The sequence below is a fragment of the Amblyomma maculatum genome, chromosome 3 (assembly GCF_055883805.1).
Source record: "Amblyomma maculatum isolate TAMU_Amacu chromosome 3, ASM5588380v1, whole genome shotgun sequence".
Classification (NCBI taxonomy): Eukaryota; Metazoa; Arthropoda; class Arachnida; order Ixodida; family Ixodidae; genus Amblyomma; species Amblyomma maculatum.
Genome location: NC_139346.1, coordinates 177,835,592 through 177,849,210, shown reverse-complemented (window position 1 = coordinate 177,849,210; position 13,619 = coordinate 177,835,592).

Sequence of the window (13,619 nt, the reverse complement as noted above, 5' to 3'; positions counted from 1 at the left end):
GTAAGTTCTCTAGTTTAGGGGGTTTGCCTGGCTTCGGTATCAAAATTACGTTTGCCGTCTTCCACTGTTGTGGGAGGCGGCCTCTGTCCCATACGATTCTCATGTACTTGGTGAGCGCGTGGATGGAATTATCGTCCAAATTTCGGAGAACCTTGTTTGTGATTCCGTCTGGGCCGGGAGCCGATTTTGTTTTTAGGCCTAATATTTCGGCGCGAACCTCCGCCTCCGTGATCGGCGCGTCTAGGGCCTCGTTTAAGGGTCCTTCGTAATCCGGCAGGGGTAAGGTTTGCGTGTCGCCTACGTACATGTTAATTAGTTTCGCCATGAGTTCCCCGTCCGTGCCCTCGAACGCGTGTCTGGCTTTCGTCAGTCTTATGCCCGATTGAGTTTTTGAATTGTCAGGATCAAGTAGGTGTCTGAGTAGGCTCCACGTATTAGCAATTCTCATGTTCCCTTCCATCTCGTCACACCTACTACACCAGTTTTGTTCGCAAAGTTTTACTGCGTAATCTTCAATCTCTTTGTTATATCTTGCTATCTTCGCCTAAGGTTCCTGTTCCATCTTTGCGACCGGAGACGCCTCTCCATGCCGCATTTTGCTTCCCACATATGAAGAAGTTTGCTGTCAACCGTCACCGGCGCATCGTCCTCCCGTAGGGTCGTGGTTGCTTTCTCTACTTGTTTCTTAAGCGTCTCTGCCCATTGCTCTATGTTTTGGATTTCATCTCCCGATTCGCAGTTTTCTCTGATTTGCCTAAACCTGTCCCAATCGGTGATTTTGGGTTTTTTGAGGCGACGCGTTTTGACGCCCTTGCTGAGGGTGAGAGCCAGAACAAAGTGGTCGCTGCCAAAATTTTGAGCTGTGTTTTTCCAGACTGCGTCTCCCGTGTTTTTTCCTAAGGTAAGGTCCGGGGTGGTGCCTGCACAGACGCTGTTTCCCATCCTGGACGGACAGCTAGGGTCCGTCAGCAGGGTGAGGCCGAGCTCATGTATGTCCTCCCACAGTTGCCTACCCTTGGGGTCGTGTCTATTGTAGCCCCATTCTTGGTGGGCGGCATTGAAGTCTCCTAGAATTATAAGAGTATTGCTTCCTGCTGTTTTGATCGCTTTGCGGAAGAGGGCGCGGAAACGTACCTTTCTCTGCTGGGGGGTGCTGTACACATTTAAGATGAAGAGACTAGCCTCTTCCTTCACAGTAACGCCGGTATACTGTTTGTGACGTCAGAAACTCAGTGTTGCCGGCAGAAATAGTCTCAACTTAGGCCATGAAAACAGCATATTTTAAAGTCGTGTTGCGCGCGAACGTACGGCGCCCAAATTTTGTAGAATGCGTCAGGACGGAGAGGAGAATCTACAGTAAAATTTTTATTTGAATATTCGAATGTCAAAAAACCTCCAGAGTTGCCCTTTAAGTAGAAGCCTCTTTGTTAGCCTCCAGGTTTCAGCCCCATGTAAGTACAGGTAAGATGCAACTGTTGTATACTTTCTTCTTTAGCGATACCGGTAAGCGGCGAGTCGTAATCTGCGAGTGCTTGCCAAATTCGCTCCATACGACGACGGTGCGCGGTAAAAGAGAAGAAAGAAGCGGTGGTGTTTGGACTTAGTAGGCCTCGCCTTGTCCCGCTTCCATCAGCACTAAATAAACACGCCATGTTATTTCACCGTAACAATTTGGGGAGGTGCGTACGCAAATCGTACCCTGTGTGAGCCAGAGCGAAATTACACAGTCTCCGAAAAGGATAATGCCTGCCTGTAGTTTTCGCTGTGCAGCGTTTCCGTTCATGTTTGTAAGGATGGTTGTTCACTATCGTAACGGACGATCAGTCACTTTGTTGGCTGCAGAACCTTCGAGACATGTGGTTGCCTCGCACGTTGGGCCCTCCGGTTACAGGAATATGACTTCGCCGTGGTTTACAAAAGCGAGGGGAGTCATGCAGGCGCAGATTGTCTTTCTATAGATGCCAGTGGCCATGACAGGATCCGAGAGCGACGATTTCAACAATTATATATTGGCCCCCAATCCGGCGTTCCCCGACCCGAAAGTTTTCATAACAACAGCAAAGGGACAATGTCCTGCAGCCTTTCTTTGCCGCAGGCCAAGCCAGCGCATCTACAAGCCGTTTGTGCGTGATGGCCTCTATGGAAAAAGAGTTACTCCCCTGTCAACTCGATACTTGTGGTTCCCAAGATGCTTTGTACTGACTTATTTCGCGTCATGCACGATGATCCGACTTCTGGGCACTTGGGATAAGTCCATGTTCGATAAAAACTTAACTGGCCCAAAATGCGCTCTACGATTGAACAGTACGTTGTCAGTTGCAAACAATATGTCAACGCCACAAACGTCGAACCACAGCTCCATCTGGCTTGCTACACCCTGTAAAGACCCCGACAGCTCCGTTCGATCAAGTAGGCATATTGACCTCGTAGGTCCGTTTCCGAAGTCCATGGATGGAAATTGCTGGATTGTATTCTGCGAGTTCTGATGCGCGTACAAGAAGAGAGTGAGACGTATGGGCTTAAACTGAACATTAAAAAGACAAAGATCATGGCGTTTTGCCCTATCAAGTCCTGGAGCATCAAGGGACAAGAAGTGGAAGCTGTGACAGATTTTCTCTTCTTGGGCTCCAAGATTACCTCGGAAGGAGACTGCAGCCATAAAATTAGGAGACGCCTGCTGCTGGGAAAGAGAGCCATGGCTAGTATTGACCGCCTAGTAAAGAGCAGAGACATTAGTCTGCCAACCAAGATCCGTATAACTCGTGCTATGGTCTTTCCACTTGTGATGTATGGGTGCGAGAGTTGGACTGTGAAGAAGGCTGACCGTCGAAGAATTGACGCGTTTGAATTGTGGTGCTGGCGGAGACCCTTGAGAGTTCCTTGGACTGCCAGAAGATCAGATCAGTGTATATTGTCGACCATAAACCCTGACTGCTCAGTGGAGGGTCAAATTCTAAAGTTAAAGCTCAGCTACTTTGGTCATCTGATGAGAAGAGAGGAGTCGCTGGAGAAAGATTTGATGTTGGGTAATGTTGAGGGTCACCGGAGAAGGGGTAGGCAGCGAACGCGGTGGTTAGATGGCATCCTCGAGGCGCTGCAGATGAAGCTATGTGATGTTAGGAAGATAGTGAGAGACCGGAAAACGTGGCGTGATATGGTCCATAGGGTCGCGAAGAGTCGGACACGACTGAACTGAACTGATTCTGCGAGTTACTACCTCACACGTTTCTGTGAAACCGCCTCTATTCCATCTGCTACGGCGCATCAAGTGTCGCTTTTCCAAATGCACTCAGTAATCTTACGACACGGGCCGCCACGAATTGTCATCACTGATCGGAGCCGTCAATTCGCCGGTGATGTTGAAGAGCTCGTGCGTTTGTGCGCCGTAACTTCCCGACACTCGGCGCTATCCCCAGACAAATGGCTTGAATGAGAGCGTTAACAGAAAGCTTACCAACATGCTAGCCATGTATGTGGATTCGGGGTTTAAGAACTGGGGCACCATACTACTCTTCATAACATATGCGTTTAATACCGTCACTCATGAGACCACTGGATACAGCCCATTATTCCTGCTGTATGCCAGGCCACCACGCTACCCCCTGGATACCATCCTGCCCTTCTTAAGCTTTGAAGATCCTTGCCTGGCTGAGACGCTCTGCCTCGCCGAACATGTTCGGAGAATCGCCCGAGAATCGCCCGCTTACGGTTTGGGACTTCACAGGAACGCTCCAAAGCACGATATGGTGCCAGTCACCGGAGTGTTAAGTTAAATTGGTTCACAGGAAGGGAAAGGCGCAGTAACTGTCACACTTGCTATGTGGACACCCGAACCGCGCCGTAGGGGAAGGGAGGAGGGTGGGAATGAAAGTGGAAAGAGAGAAAGAGGAGCCGTAGTGGAGGGCTACGGAGTAATTTCGACCACCTGGGGATCTTTAACGTGCGCTGACATCGCACAGCACACGACGCCTCTTCGTTTCGCCTCCATCGAAACGCAGCCGCCGAACGTCCAATTCGGCGCCGCGGCCTAGATCAGAAACTCTTGACCCAACATGACGGCCAATATGTGGTGGTCAAACGGATCAGCAGTGATTTAACTTATGAAATAGCCCGCCTGACCGCATCGGGTCGTAGGTCTGCGAAAACCAAATTTGTCATATTGCCCGTTTGAAGCCGTAATGTGTCAGCCTCGCACGACTCATGAACACGCCCAGAGAGCTCCGGCTGACTAGGGGGGAAACGTAACGTTACTGACGCAGAAAAGAAGAAAGAGGCGATGGTGTTTGCAGCTAGTAGGCTTCATCTTGTCCCGTTTCCATCAGCACTGTAAATAAACAACCCTTTTGTTATTTCGCCGTAACAATATCATGCGGTCTTGCACATAAAGTGGTACCTTACGATTTTAGGACAAGGGTACGTGTGTAATTAAGGCACTGACTATGGCGGAAGTAATAAGTAAATGGACAGCAAAGCGCATGATGCCACTTTTATGCTCTTTGCCTGAAGTGTCATAGTGGCGGCGGCCACCGGAGCCTCTGCGATCTAAAGTACGCCGCTGCTACCTCATCATAACTTCAATGCGGAACTTAAGTGTCAACCTAAATCTTTTCTAAATGATGATCACGGAGTCCTCTTGCGGGCTTGACGTCACGAGTTTTGATCAGGAGACAGGAGTTTTTGTGGTTGAACAAACGTCAATATTCGCGGAAAGAGCCACCAATCGGATTTATACTTAAAGGATTACAGACACCTAATTTTTGCGTTTGAGTTTTATCTTTTGTAATGATTCCTAAAACATTACAGATCACCACGTCACATTCGCCAATGACTGCTGAATAATTTATAATTAAATTTCTTTTCTCATCTGTTTCGGTTTCGGTTTCAACAGCCGAGCGATGGCTGTGACGTCGGGGTCAAGTTTTTGTCACGTGAGAGATGAAAACAAAAAAAAAGCTATATAATCAATACTGTATCGTTTGATTTCGCTAAAATGATAAGGCCAGCCTACCTCAAGAATAGGAATCACTACAAGTGAAGAATCGGCGTTCATGCGCTTCATGACGCGCGCCAAGACTTGTGACGTCACAGCCATTTCTCGGCGGCTGAAATCGAAAGTGGCGAGAAAACAAAGTTCAATTTATTTAGTGTCATGACCAAGCGAGTTATCTTTCCACAATTTTTCTGTTGTGGGTTCCGTACTAGTGCGTGGCCTTTTACTCCGGAAAGCGCTTCCCGCCGAAACTGTGCTTGCTATCATAGACGAACAAGAGTATACAGTGCGGTTTTACGAATCACCTGCTTGGATATTTCCGTCCGCATTTCCTCATATTAAGTGACGAAGTAACGAAGCGATCAGGCTTTAGCCTAATTTACTCCGGCGGCCAGCGTTCGCGTGGTTTTGTAGGAATGAGTGGTACGAGAGCGAAGAAACGAAGAGGGATTCGTGCTCTGATGCATTACGCGCCTCCCTGTCGAGGACAAAGGCGCATCACTTTCTCGGCAAGTATGGTATATCTATGCTACGGTAGTGAAGAGAGCCCTTCAGCCTCGGCTGGCTTGAACCGCGTGTAATTGAACTATAATATTTGAAATCAAGTCTGTCCTTGTCGTGACGCTGGGGCTACGTCGACCCGGCCTTCACTTGGTAGCGTGCAGAGACTCGGGGTTGAAGTAGGATTGAATCTTCGAAGTTGGTGAAATATGTACAAGCAGGTTTAATGGCACTTTGAGAAACTTATTTACAAGATTATTTACACGAAAAAGAAGGGTACATCAGCAAAATGGCAAGCGTTAAGAGTTCATAGCGAGAAGCGACTGGATGAGCCGTTTACCCAGGGCCCAGAGCGACATTTCGTGCTCTGCAGCGTCCTTAAAACCCCCTATGTCCAGCCCCTCTCTGAAGATGCTGACCAACCAAATCCAGGGCACGCCCCTCAGGTATCGGCATCCAATCGAACACATCACTGCACTGATGGTCTGAAGCACTGACTGGTCCGGCATTCATTCGTTGGGCGTGATCACTTGTTGGCGGGAAAAGCTTGGGAACGGCGAGGAGAGGAGGTACATTTCTATTCTTCAGCAGAGAAACCACAGGCTGGTTCTGTCAAGGGGTTTTACTTCTCAGAAACCCGAGTGCACGTGGCGCCGCATAGGGCTCCCAACATGGTCCCTTTTCGACAATTGCAAATCTTTCCTGCATTCCCGGGAAATCACTTAATGGCCGTATGAGTCATGCTCATTTCTTGTCCTGCACGTCAGCGGACATGTCACTCTGTCGTCTCCTTTGGATAGGAGGCATTCATCACTGGAGGATAGCACTTCTCGACTGGAAGGGTGAACAAAAGAAAGAAAGCACTTCCTGCTATTTCCCGCAGGGGGACGTTTCTTTGTGTTTTTCCAGACGTTCTCTTGGCAGGGTCAATTTGGCATTTGCAGAGTGTCCACAAAGCAAAACAGGCTTACAAAACAGGATTCCTGGAAACAGGCTCACTTAGAGCCATTGGACCATCACCACATATTCACAAAACTTATCCATGCCCACAGGCGAACAATAGAGCGCGCAATTGCGGATGCTTGGTCGTAACAGCCTCCTCCCCCGCCAGAAGAGTCTCGGAGGGCAGCAGTCCCAGCTGCTGCATGAAGAGACGACTTAATGGCCTGCACGTGAACGCTTGAAGCTCGCTGTTGCTTGTCGCGTTGTCTTGATTGTTGTAGGCCAAATTGCTCGAGCTGTCTGAAACTCAACCACATGTCGAAGCAAGCACTCGGCTCCCGTCTGAAGAGACCAGGTCAAAAGAAAACTGCCATTGTTGTTCGAGAAAAGCCCACTCTCAAGACGTTCAGGACCCACGTATTCCTAGAAAACCAAACGTGCTGCTTTACATAGTCACACATATACAAGCGCACGAAAAAAAAAAAACCTGATTATCAATTTGGATACATGGTGAGGAACATCTCGGACCGCTTAGAAAGAGCGGCTAAGCGCGTCCGCATTCCCATTTAACTTCCCCTTTTTGTATCTTATTTCAAAATTGTACTGCTGTAAAATCAAGCTCCACCTAAGAAGGCGACTGTTCTTCGATGTCGCAGTTTGCAGCCAAGCCAGGGGACAATGGTCCGTCTCTACGGTGAATTTGGCCCCTCCAAGATAGCACTGCAATTTTTGAATGGCCCATACAATGCAAGCGCATTCTTTCTCTGACGCGCAATAAGCCCTCTCTCTAGAACTCAGTTTTCTGCTCAAGTAGAGCACGGGGTGCTCATTACCGTCGTCATCTCTCTGGCAGAGAACAGCACCTAACCCTCGATCACTGGCATCACACTGGACCGTGAATTCTCGGCCATAGTCTGGAGCTCGCAATACCGGACGGCTAATCAGCACAGCCTTCAGGTTTACGAAGGAGGCTTCCTTTTGTTCGTCCCAGACTACATTTGTCGGTTCTGTCCTGCGGAGAGCGTCGGTCAGAGGGCTAGCCAAAGATGAATAGTTAGGGATGTAGTGATTGTAGTATCCCGTCAGACCCAGGAATGCTCGAATTTCCGTCTTCGTGCTCGGCCGCGGATAGTCTGCTACCGCAGAAATCTTAATCTCGCTGGGTTTCCTGAAACCCTGACCTACATTGTGACCCAAGTAGTCCACGGTCGCCCTTGCCAGGCAACATTTCTCGGCCTTTACGGTTAGTCCAGCTTGACGCAAAAGGCTCAGTACAGCTCTTAGATGTACCATATGGTCCGCCCATGAGTCGGAAAAAACCGCAATGTCATCTAAATAAGGCACCGCGAATGTTTCACACCCATTTAAAACCCTATCCATGAGTCGGGAAAAACAAAATGGAGCATTTTTGAGCCCGAAACTCATCATTGTTGGCTGGTAGCTGCCCGTCGGAGTGACGAAAGCCGCGTATCTGCTGGCGCGTTCAGTGAGCGGTACTTGCCAGTATCCTCGAGTAAGGTCCAGCGTAGTCACATATGCCGCTCTACTGACCTGTTCTACTCTCTCCTCAATATTCGGAATAGGATACACTTGATCCCTGGTGAGAGAATTTAGCTTTCGGTAGTCTACCACAGGCCTAGGGTCTTTACCTGGAGCTTCTACTAAGATCATAGGCGAAGCATAATCGCTTTCCGAGGGTTTTATTACTCCCAATTCTAGCATGCGAGTTACTTCCCTATCCAGAATTTCTCTTTGCCTTGGAGAGAATCGGTAGCACCTTGATCGCACTGGCACGTCTGAAGTCAGCTCAATATCGTGCTCAGTCAAATCAGTCCTGCCTGGCCTGTCCACGAAGCAGGCCTCAAACTCTGTTATTATCTCGCCCAGATCGGACAGCTGGGGTTTCTTTAGTTCTCCTCTCTGCTCTGTCTTTTTTAGAAGCTCCTGAGCGTTGCTTCCTTTTCCGCTGAGGCAAATCAAGTTATCCCCCATCTCCTCGGGAAGGTTTAACGTTAGATTTACCACGGCTTCCCTTTGCACATAAGGCTTCATAAGATTGCAATGATAAATGCGCACTGCTTTACGCCTACCGGGGAATTTCACTTCGTAGTTAGTGTTAGAAAGCTTTGCAACGACTTCATCAGGTCCTTCCCACTGTACTTCGAGCTTATTCCTGAGATCATTGGCTTGCTCCATAGCTAAGTCCTCTCGGGTTCCACTTAGAAGTCTCGTGAGATTGCTAGACACCGGCGGCAAGAGGTTACTCTCAAGAACGTCCTCATTCCGCGTCTCATCAAGCTCACTTTCAAGTTGACATATCTGAGATGCCTCGCTCTCAAAGTTTTCTGACCTGCTATCTTCCGCATTTACCACTGTTTTAACTGCCGTTTCCTCCGCTGTGGATTTTTCTGGAATGAGCAGTGTAGCTAGTTCTGGCGCCTTTGAACGTGTTAAGGCTTGCACAACTCTGTCTCCGAAAAGGATGCCCCTCTTTCGCAGCAGCATGTCCGATTTGTTGGAGAACAAATACGGATAGCACTTAGGAAGCTTTCCTGAAACGGCAGCCTCTGTTGTTAATTCGCCGAAAGGGCCCTCGATGACCACGTTCGCGATCGGCAAGCACACACTCTGTTCCTCAACTACCTGTCGGATCCATGCACACTGTCCTGTATAGTCGGAAGGCGATACATACGCCGGATGGACAACATCCATCGTTGCGGCCGAATCGCGCAGTACCTTGCAAGGCTTCCCGTTGACTACTAGGTCATGCAGGTAGGGTTCTAAAAGCTGCATATTTTCATCGCAGTCCCTGACATACGAGAAAGCAATCTTTTCTTTCCGGCAGTTGACGGCAATGTGACCCTGCTCATTACACCTAAAGCATGTGAGCGGCTTCCTAGCCTCAAGCTTATTCTTTGTGTTCTGCACGTTGGTCACTTCCCCACTTTTCTCACTGCCGTCCTTTCTAGGGAATTTGCCTGAAGAAACCTTCATTTCTTCGTTTCCAACTCTAGCAAAGTGCCTTTCCTGACGGTTTTTCACACTGAACTTGGGATTGCGGGGCCTATCCACTGCTGGGTTGCTGAATTGTCGGCGCGAAGCATACTCCTCAATAAGTTCGGCAGCTTCAGTTGCCGACTTAATTTCGCCTCGGTCCTGTAACCAATTTCTTTCTTTTTCTGGGAGGCAGTTATAAAACTGCTCCAAAAGAATTCGCTCGACTACAGCGTCCCTATCACTGTAGGAATCTGTGCTCTTTAGCCATTCGCCCAAATTTACTCTTAAATTGTACAGGAATTCAGGGTAACTCTCGTCTCTGGACTTAGTAGCGTTCCGAAAACGTTGTCTGAACGCCTCGGCGCTAAGCCTATACTTTCTCAGAAGGCAAGCTTTGACCTTCTCGTAGTTGTCCGCGTCCTCCTTGCTTAGCCGCGCGACAACCTCCGCTGCCTCGCAGGGCAGAACCGTCAATAATCTCTGAGACCAAGTGTCTCGCTGGAAGGACAGTTTTTCGCAGGTTCGCTCAAAGTTAGCCAGATACAGACCGATATCCCCTGATATCACATATGGCTGCATGTACTTTGACATCTTGAAATCTGCCTCCTTGTTGAGACGAGGTACCGCTAGCTGGGGACAATCGCCCGACCTCTTGCTCAACTCTAGTTCTAATTTCCGGAGCTCAATTTCTAGCTCCAGCTTTTTTGCTTCTCTTTCAATTTCACGCTCTTTCTGCTGTCTGAGCTGTTCCTTTTTTTGACCGATGAGGTTCCATGCTTCACTGAGCTCCTCATCATCGGTTCCCAGATCAGTGATTGCCTTTATAATCAAGGGTTTTCGTGCCAAACCACTTGTATCAATTCCCAATTCCTCACACAATAGCAACAGGTCCGGTTTCTGCAGCCTTTGTAGGTCCATGATCGCTCCGAGTGTCGGCTACTTCCAAAACAACAGTGCAAACTACCAAACCTAAAGGCGTTTCAACACTTTTTACCAGTTCTAAAATCTAACCCTGTTCTAGAACCTGGTCCACATCAGAAGAAAAGCAAGCACTCACCCACACATGCGATCGATGTTCCGAGCTGCCCTCTTGTTGGCCGATTGTTGCGCTGCTTGTTGCTTGAGATGCCACCTCCGATCACAAGATGTGGCTTGTAGATTCTGATCCACCTCGAATCACCAGATGTTGTATCTTGTAGCTCCAGATCCCACCTCCAGTCATCAGATGTTGTGGCTTGTAGATTCAGACCCCACCGCTGGTCACCAGTGTTGGGGCTTGTAGATTCAGATCCCACCGCTGATCACCAGTTGTCGTGACGCTGGGGCTACGTCGACCCGGCCTTCACTTGGTAGCGTGCAGAGACTCGGGGTTGAAGTAGGATTGAATCTTCGAAGTTGGTGAAATATGTACAAGCAGGTTTAATGGCACTTTGAGAAACTTATTTACAAGATTATTTACACGAAAAAGAAGGGTACATCAGCAAAATGGCAAGCGTTAAGAGTTCATAGCGAGAAGCGACTGGATGAGCCGTTTACCCAGGGCCCAGAGCGACATTTCGTGCTCTGCAGCGTCCTTAAAACCCCCTATGTCCAGCCCCTCTCTGAAGATGCTGACCAACCAAATCCAGGGCACGCCCTCAGGTATCGGCATCCAATCGAACACATCACTGCACTGATGGTCTGAAGCACTGACTGGTCCGGCATTCATTCGTTGGGCGTGATCACTTGTTGGCGGGAAAAGCTTGGGAACGGCGAGGAGAGGAGGTACATTTCTATTCTTCAGCAGAGAAACCACAGGCTGGTTCTGTCAAGGGGTTTTACTTCTCAGAAACCCGAGTGCACGTGGCGCCGCATAGGGCTCCCAACATGGTCCCTTTTCGACAATTGCAAATCTTTCCTGCATTCCCGGGAAATCACTTAATGGCCGTATGAGTCATGCTCATTTCTTGTCCTGCACGTCAGCGGACATGTCACTCTGTCGTCTCCTTTGGATAGGAGGCATTCATCACTGGAGGATAGCACTTCTCGACTGGAAGGGTGAACAAAAGAAAGAAAGCACTTCCTGCTATTTCCCGCAGGGGGACGTTTCTTTGTGTTTTTCCAGACGTTCTCTTGGCAGGGTCAATTTGGCATTTGCAGAGTGTCCACAAAGCAAAACAGGCTTACAAAACAGGATTCCTGGAAACAGGCTCACTTAGAGCCATTGGACCATCACCACATATTCACAAAACTTATCCATGCCCACAGGCGAACAATAGAGCGCGCAATTGCGGATGCTTGGTCGTAACAGTCCTTGATAGCTGAGGTCTGAACTGTTTTAGGTATATACATTTCTTTGCAGTCTGTATTGTGTGCTTGAACCTTCGAAATCACCGTGGGATATTCTTCAACCACGCGACGCAATAGCAACGTCTGCGATGTTGACCTGTTTGCGGTTCTAGACATAAGAGCAGATTTTTTAGCCGCTCCCAGGCGCGGCCATTTTCTGCCGATTGGCGCGCCGCCGCGCGGCCGCTTCCTTGGGGACTGCGGGGCCGCGGTATCGCCGCGGCCGCGCTTCGCTTTCGCACGCTAGAAAATAGCGCCAAAAATATTTTCACCGCACGGTTGTGTTGAAGCAAGTTTATTCACATTGTCATAGAGTTAAGATCGACTCGTTATTTATGATGCTTAGTTCGACTTTCACGTTAACTATGTTGGTGCTCCGCACGCAGCCGCGCTGTAATGCTGCCGTTTCGGTGCCTTACTGACGATAAAACGTTTGTGAACAATTGCAAACATTACTCTTGTGTATGACTGGCATATAATTCCACTCCCAATGCACTATTTTTGCTTCCTGTCAGCCATTTCGAACCTCGCCAATTAGGCTGTGTTGTCGTTTGCGTGGTGTGCCAGTCACTTCAACAAATTATCGCTTTGTGTTAATCTGAGTGTGCTCGCTAACAGCAGGCAAATTTTGTTGCGCTTTATTCGAAAACGCTGCCGCATTAAAATCGTTTCTTTTTATCCCTGGAAACTCTATAGCCCTTATCAAACTGTTTGCGCCTGCATGTCAGGCATAATGCATCACACGTACCGTCTTTGCCAAAAGTAACCAGGCTAGATGTTTTTGTTTCTCACTTGTATTTTAAAGCCAATAATTTATCAACACTTAGTTAAGAAGTGGGGATATGTGCTCACCTTTACATTGATTATATTTAGAGCTTCAGAAGTGGTATGAATCTGCTACCACATGGCTGAGAAGCAGACCCTGCAGCCTGGTTACTTTTGGTAAAGACAGTACATTATCGTACATGCCAAAGAAACTGTAGCAAAGAAATGCTAGCTGGAGCATAACAAGTCAATCCTTAGGTATATCCGTCCGTTCCTTCCTTCCTTCCTTCCTTCCTTCCTTCCTTCCTTCCTTCCTTCCTTCCTCCTTCCTTCCTTCCTTCCTTCCTTCTTCTTTCTTTCTTTCTTTCTTTCTTTCTTTCTTTCTTTCTTTCTTTCTTTCTTTCTTTCTTTCTTTCTTTCTTTCTTCTTTCTTTCTTTCTTTCTTTCTTTCTTTCTTTCTTTCTTTCTTTCTTTCTTTCTTTCTTTCTTTCTTTCTTTCTTTCTTTCTTTCTTTCTTTCTTCCTTTCTTTCTTCTTCCTTCCTTCCTTCCTTCCTTCCTTCCTTCCTTCCTTCCTTCCTTCCTTCCTTCCTTCCTTCCATTTCATTTCATTTCATTTCGTCCGTCCGTCCGTCCGTCCGTCCGTTCCGTCCGTCCGTCCGAGACAGTATCAAATATGTGGCATTAACGACAACAGAAAAAAAAATCCTTTTTAAAGTGCTCAGGTTCTTGTAAAAATGCCGTAGAACGCGCATTTAGCCTATACCCTGCACACTGAACTACGTAGAAGTTATCGAAACACAAATGGTTAGTACACCTTTATTAGTTTTGAAATTATAGTTTGCTTAAGCGAACACTCTTAATTACTCATTATGATAGCTACAGCGCTTTTCTATTTGCGCTAAGGTGATGAAACTTAGAATATATCTTAAAGGGGAAGATAAGCTTTCCCTAAAAATTTTATCAAAATTAGTGCGATATTTCAAACACTGGCCCTTTAGCCCCACATTCCCCTTTGGCAAGTAGCGGCCGTTTTTCACGGCAACGCCGTGCAAGTACTTGCAACGACAGTGACTTTCGACTTAATGGGAACGAAGA